This window comes from Sprattus sprattus, assembly GCF_963457725.1.
Source record: "Sprattus sprattus genome assembly, chromosome: 3".
Classification (NCBI taxonomy): domain Eukaryota; kingdom Metazoa; phylum Chordata; class Actinopteri; order Clupeiformes; family Clupeidae; genus Sprattus; species Sprattus sprattus.
Window position 1 is genome coordinate 7,628,338 of NC_137922.1, and position 5,901 is coordinate 7,634,238.

Consider the following 5,901-nt stretch of genomic DNA (forward strand, 5'->3'; position numbering starts at 1 on the left):
CAGCCGCGGTTCCGTTATGCTAATCACATGCATATGAGGATCCCAGGCCTGCTATTTGTTTAGCCTTTTGGAGGTGGCATCAAGGTTCCCGCTGTGCGATATAAATTTATTGAAGCGCATCACGCTTTATTGGTCGCTAAATGGCAGCCATATTTCTTAAGGGTCGAATGAAATTTCCAGACAAACGCAGACAGAGATTATCACCTTTACTGGGGATCTGCATGGCCTGACTCATACACTCACCTTCCTGGTGCTGTGTGAGGTTGACGCTGAATCTCTTTACCATGTTGAGGTACTTAGAAGCCTTTTCTTCCTTCTTCCTCTCTTTCTCTTTTCCCTTGTTTTAAGAAACGTCTCCATGTACACTAGCCAGAGCACATCACTTTGAAAGGAGCCCAAATGAGAAGTGCCGGCCTCTGCTGGGCCACATTACTGCCCACCATACATCATGTTTCTGATGGGACGGCAGCCGAGCCACAGCTGCTTCCACTTACCCTCAGTCATCCCCCGGCACATTTCTTTCTCTTGTTTTTTTTTTTTTTTTTACGTTTGTTTCGCTCTTTTGATGTCCAGTTCACCTTTTTGATCGGTTGTAATTACAACATCTTGGCACAAGAAAAGCAAATATCATTATATTTGATAAAGATGGTGTGATTAAGAAAAATATGTAAGTAGTGCATGGAAAAATGGACTGAATGTGAGCTGTGCTGAAATGACAGTTGTTTGTATGGTTTGTTCGTTTAACATTGACTTTATTTGACAGTCATGCAAGACAGAGTCCTTGATTTTCCCCATTTGAATCCAAAGAATGATTGTTTACGTTCTTTTAAAATTACTTCCTGCTTCCCGGTGTATGCCGAGGGTCTCTGTAATGGCTGCTCTATTGACTTGGACGGCACAATTAGTAAAATAAAAAACAAATGCTATATCGTCAGGACATAGAGAGGGATGCTATATCATCAGGACATAGGGAGGAATGCTGATACTGTAAGCCTCTGAGAGAGTGCACTCTGTCCCATGCAGTGTTATTGTAGATTTGCTCAAAAACTCATTTTAATTTGAAGTGGATTTTTCATGTGAAGCTTTCAAAATTTGACACTTCTCAGAAAAGGAGTAAGGACTAATGCATTTAATTAAGCAATATTATCATCTGCTGAATATCAAAATGATTTCATTTCAATATTGATCAGTGCTTCCATAGGCTGTCCCTACTGTTGAAATGTTGAATATATATGACATACCATATACATACTAGGGATGTGAGACACAGAATGTGAGAGGATTCAGTTGTGTCTTGTGTTGTGTCTGATTTCTGTGATCCAGAGTTAAACTTCCCGCCGAGGATTTCACTTCACCCTGAAGAAGGGGAAAATAATATGACCGCATGCTGTAAAAAAGAAAAAAGAAAAAAAAAGAAACCGGCCACCAGAAATACAGCACACAGATGTTGTTGGCTGCCCATGCGGGGTGGTGTGATGTCGCAGAATAAGCCATCTGTGATGGTACTATAGATGTCTTTGGCTGTGTCCCCTTTTATGTTTTTATAAATGAATAAATGTAGTGGTTTCTAGTTTAAAGTATACAGTCATCGTTTGTTTCCACTATTACTTGTGGACATTACTGTATGTACGATCAGCCTTTGCCCTCTTTTATCCTTCTGATTTAGTTTTGACCAGGATAACGCAATTGCATACTTTGCTTGCAATCTGAATATTCACGTTGAACCATAGCTGCTTTGTGTTTACAAAAGTTACATTAATATGACAGGAAAAGTTTTTTTTTTTTCACATTTTCTGCCAAACATCAGGTTGTTCAGCAGCACCATCTAAATGTAATGGAATCAAGATGTTGTCAAAATGAATTAAAGCAAATGTATGCATTCATGGTCCATGCTGTTTCATTCTTTTGTTTATAAATGCATTTTATCATTGACTATTTCTAATGAGTATGGGTCACATGGAACTGTTTAATGGCACTTATGGATTTTTTTCTCTTACTCATGGTTATACATAAACATTTATCTTTTTTCACTAAATGGAGATCTGACTTTGAATGGCCATACTACATCTGTTTTCTCTTTTGTCTGGCGAAACAGAGCTATTATTATGTAAAATTATGCCTGTGGAAACAGAAGCATGGAGCACTCAGCCAGTCACCTTCACCTAGTCAATACGACTCAAATCCACGATTCCCCTTAGCGCCTCAAACCTGTGTTTTTATTGAAGAAAGGTGGCAACAGGGCCTCCGTCTGACGATACGTTTCACGCTTCGGCTCTTTAGAATGATGAAAAATTCTTTGTTACGTATCAACACTTTACCAGTAATTCAGAGACAGCGGGTGCCACATAAAAACAGTTCATACTTTTAGCATGTATAAAACATTTTGATATGTATCACTGGCGTATATTTTAACTTACATTTCATACAATACAGTGGTCAAACATCTTGAAAATACAGTTTTATTTATGCGCATGTATGGCACTTATTTTTTGGTAAAAACGTTGGGTGTTTTCCTCCCACAGTTTCCTTTGATGGCGAGCCTGTTGTCATCTGAAGCCAGCAATGACAGTATTTTTCTCCCCCCCTGTTTCTGATGTTTGCTAGAGTTACAGTAAGGGTATGTCATCGGCGGGGCTGGACTGCCACAGCACCAGAGACTGAGCCTCCACTACCCTTAGAGGGGCATGTAGTGGTCCAAATGGGGTGGAAATGGCCAATAGCGCATATATTTATAGATAATCTACTTCACATTTGTGCTCTGCTCACTGTAATCTTCTTTTGCAACAGCCGGGTCTAAAAAGTAGAGCTTTAGGCTTGCTGGACATGATAATATGTTTATGTGATTAGGGAGGTTTTTTTTTTTGGCTCCTGTAATTCCGAGTCAGTGAGGCATGATAGTCCATTCCGGGTTTTGAGAGCAGTCCATTCACAGACAGCCCGTTGCAGGAGCCAGTCTGCTCTTGACTCACTGCGCTAGCACTGTTTACGGGGAGCTCGTTGCGCGGTGTCTAGTCGCTCTGTGAATGCCGAGCGCAGGACCTTCTCCAAATGAGAGTTCAAACTTTGCAGTCGGGAGGAACTGCATTATCATTCTAGGGACAAAGAGGACTTACATGAACAGAGAGGGAATGCTCGTTTTTCCTCTTTTGCAATTTTAAAATCAAGGCAGAGTCGCAGGACTGCAGTTGCTCGCCTATTCCTTGATCTTTTTCAGCTACTGCTCACTGTGCGATGTGCGTAACGATAGACTCCAAGGCTGAGCAGGAGTGACGAGTAAATGGTAAATCAGCGGCGCTGATGACTAAAGACTCATATAGCAGCCTGTTATGGAACTGTTTTCCCTGACATCGGGGATGTGCGAACTCAAAGAGAGAGCCGCTGCCAGATAAAGCGCTGTCTGTCCCAGAGAAGTGGAGCATGCCTCAAACCCGCAGCACGTCCCCCTATGCCGCCTGCTGTGTATTGAGCTGCAGTGGATCCCCTCTCCCATGCCTGCAAGCCTTCTTCTCCCTACTGCCACCATCCAACTGATTTTTGCCACTCTTTCAGTTACCGTTACCGCATCTCTCTGAAAGGTAAGCCCCTGTTTGAACAATATTCCGTGTCACTGTCCTGTCCTCTACAAGTAGGCTTATACAGTAAGTTGGCTTCTACGCGTAACGCATTAAATAGCCTATTAGAGGGTACAAACTTAGTAGCCTAAGTTGAAAGAATTCGACAACTTTCTCGTTAGTTAATGCTTTGCAAGGGTAACATTGTTTTTTAAAAGTCTATTACGGTGTTAACGTAGTCGGAGGGTGTTTGTTAATGTACTATTTAAAAAAAAAAAAACAATCAAACAAAGTAAGGACATTAGATTGGAGATGTGTATGACTCGAATACTACGTAATTAAAATGTTCCATGTGGTGCCATGGCTAATTGAGAAATGGTTAATGAAAACACAACCAGATGTGGACTGATTTGGTCGGCTGTCGTAATTTTCAGTGTCAGAATGAATCGAAGCTCAGAGTAGGTGTTTAATTTAACAAACAACCCGAGCGTGTTAGGCACAAAAGAAAATGTTTCGTGCAAAAGTTGTGGGTGTAATGATAAGGCTTGTGAAAGTGATACTTTGCTTTAACATTAGTCATGTATTGGGTAGCGGGTAGGTAAACGTAGTCTTGGCCTTGGCTGTCCCTGCACGGCGATAATAAGCTAAAGTAGAGATACACATTTTTACCCTAAATTGATTATTAGGATACAAATAAAATGACACTCGTAAGCCATATAAAACTGAGAAAACATACAGAATGAACTCGAAGGCATCAACCAAAGAAAAACCGAACTTGTCCGAACATCGCAAGTAACTTCGAGTGCTACAGAGGTTTTAAATCGTTGAAACACTCGGCACTTTGGCTGTAAAATTAGATCCTTTCACTGTCCATGCATTATTTACCAACACCCGGCCCTCTTGTCAACCATGTGTTAACGGCGGGGAAGAGGCACATGAGCAGAATGGGCCAGCGCCAGTGGCTTGGCTTGGCTTGTTTGACGACCTGACGGCTGCTTGGTGAGGCATAGAAATCGAGAGAGGATTTCATGATCAATAGGACATGCTTCCCGCCTGCCCCCTGCGCGCGTTGCTGTACTGGTGACAACAGTGTTATCGGTGATGATTTTCTCTTAGTTTTATTCTCAAAGTGTGCATTGCTTTTAAATTACAGTAAAATTTGACACAGGCCGTGTGTGTAATGTTCCTCACGAATAACAGAGCGTATCAGGACGACAACAGTTCAAGGGTAGATACAGAGCTATTGTTTTTATTGTTGCAGTATTAGTGTATTCGGTATTTACTGCTGCTGTCTGATTTATATAGTGTAATATATTTGATTGTGATTCAATTATTTTGAATTTAAGGGAGCGTAAGTTCCCATAGCTTTGAGGTGCTGTTTAGCATTTCAAAGTGGTTTCATATCCCTCCTCAATAGAGAGAACTTCCTTTCTGTCCCCCAGTAGTTTTTCACCCAGGCCAAAAGGGCGAGAGAAGCGTGATGGGATGTGGAGGGAGGTAGACTTATAGGCTGTCACACATGCTTTTGTATTTTTATGTGTGTGTGTGTGTATTTGCGCTCTTGTGTGTGTGTGTGTAAGTGTGTATTTGCTCCCTTGTATGTGTGTGTATTTGTGCCCTTGTGTGTGTGTGTGTGTGTGTGTGTGTGTGTGTGTGTGTGTGTGTGTGTGTGTGTGTGTGTGGATGTGCATGCATCTGCGCCCTTGTGTGTTTGCGTCTATGTCGCTCTGCAAGTGTGTGTGTGAAATTCTATCCCTGATTTTGATGACCAGTCTGCTTTAGAATGGTCCGTTTCTCACACACAACTGACCCAAATCTCCTAATTTAAATGAGTCCCTGACCGTTTTGTTTTCCACAGAGTAGTTGTAGTTTTAAAGCAGCACACACACAGCTGCACAAAATAATCAAAAAATAAAATGTGTGCTATGTGCTATGTGGCAGCAATACAGATTTCTGTTGAAATGGCATTTGTTGCACAACATGTCGAATCAGTTGTACCACAGACAATTTTCAGTTACATTGTCTGAGCGCCATCCCTTTGTTGAGTCGAAGCTACCTCCAGCTGATGTGCTCAGTCTTGCTCACATTTATTTGTTGGTTCAGATGCTAACTTTTTGTGACAAGGAGGAAGTGAGTGAGAGAGAGGGGGGGGTACAGAGAGAGAGAAAGAGAGAGAGAGAGAAAAGAGAGCGAGCGTCAGAGCCTCTATTCTAAAAGAACTGCAGCTGTTGTTTGTGTGGGACTGATAGGATTTCTCATCCTCCTTTCCTCTCTTCTCTCGCCGGCCCTCTCCCTCTGTTCTGCACGAAGCAGCTTAGTTAACGTGTTCCTGATTTTCAGAGTATTTTGA

General features: G+C 41.8%; 1 protein-coding gene across 1 annotated transcript in view; it reads left to right on the forward strand.

Annotated features, from left to right (window-relative positions):
- The first annotated feature begins 3,354 nt into the window (after nucleotides 1-3,354).
- Nucleotides 3,355-5,901, forward strand: part of adgrl2a (adhesion G protein-coupled receptor L2a) — an 87,681-nt gene continuing 85,134 nt past the window's right edge. The window contains exon 1 of the mRNA XM_080834001.1: nucleotides 3,355-3,575. The gene's annotated coding sequence lies outside the window, so the exon portion shown is untranslated. The remainder of the gene's footprint in view (nucleotides 3,576-5,901) is intronic.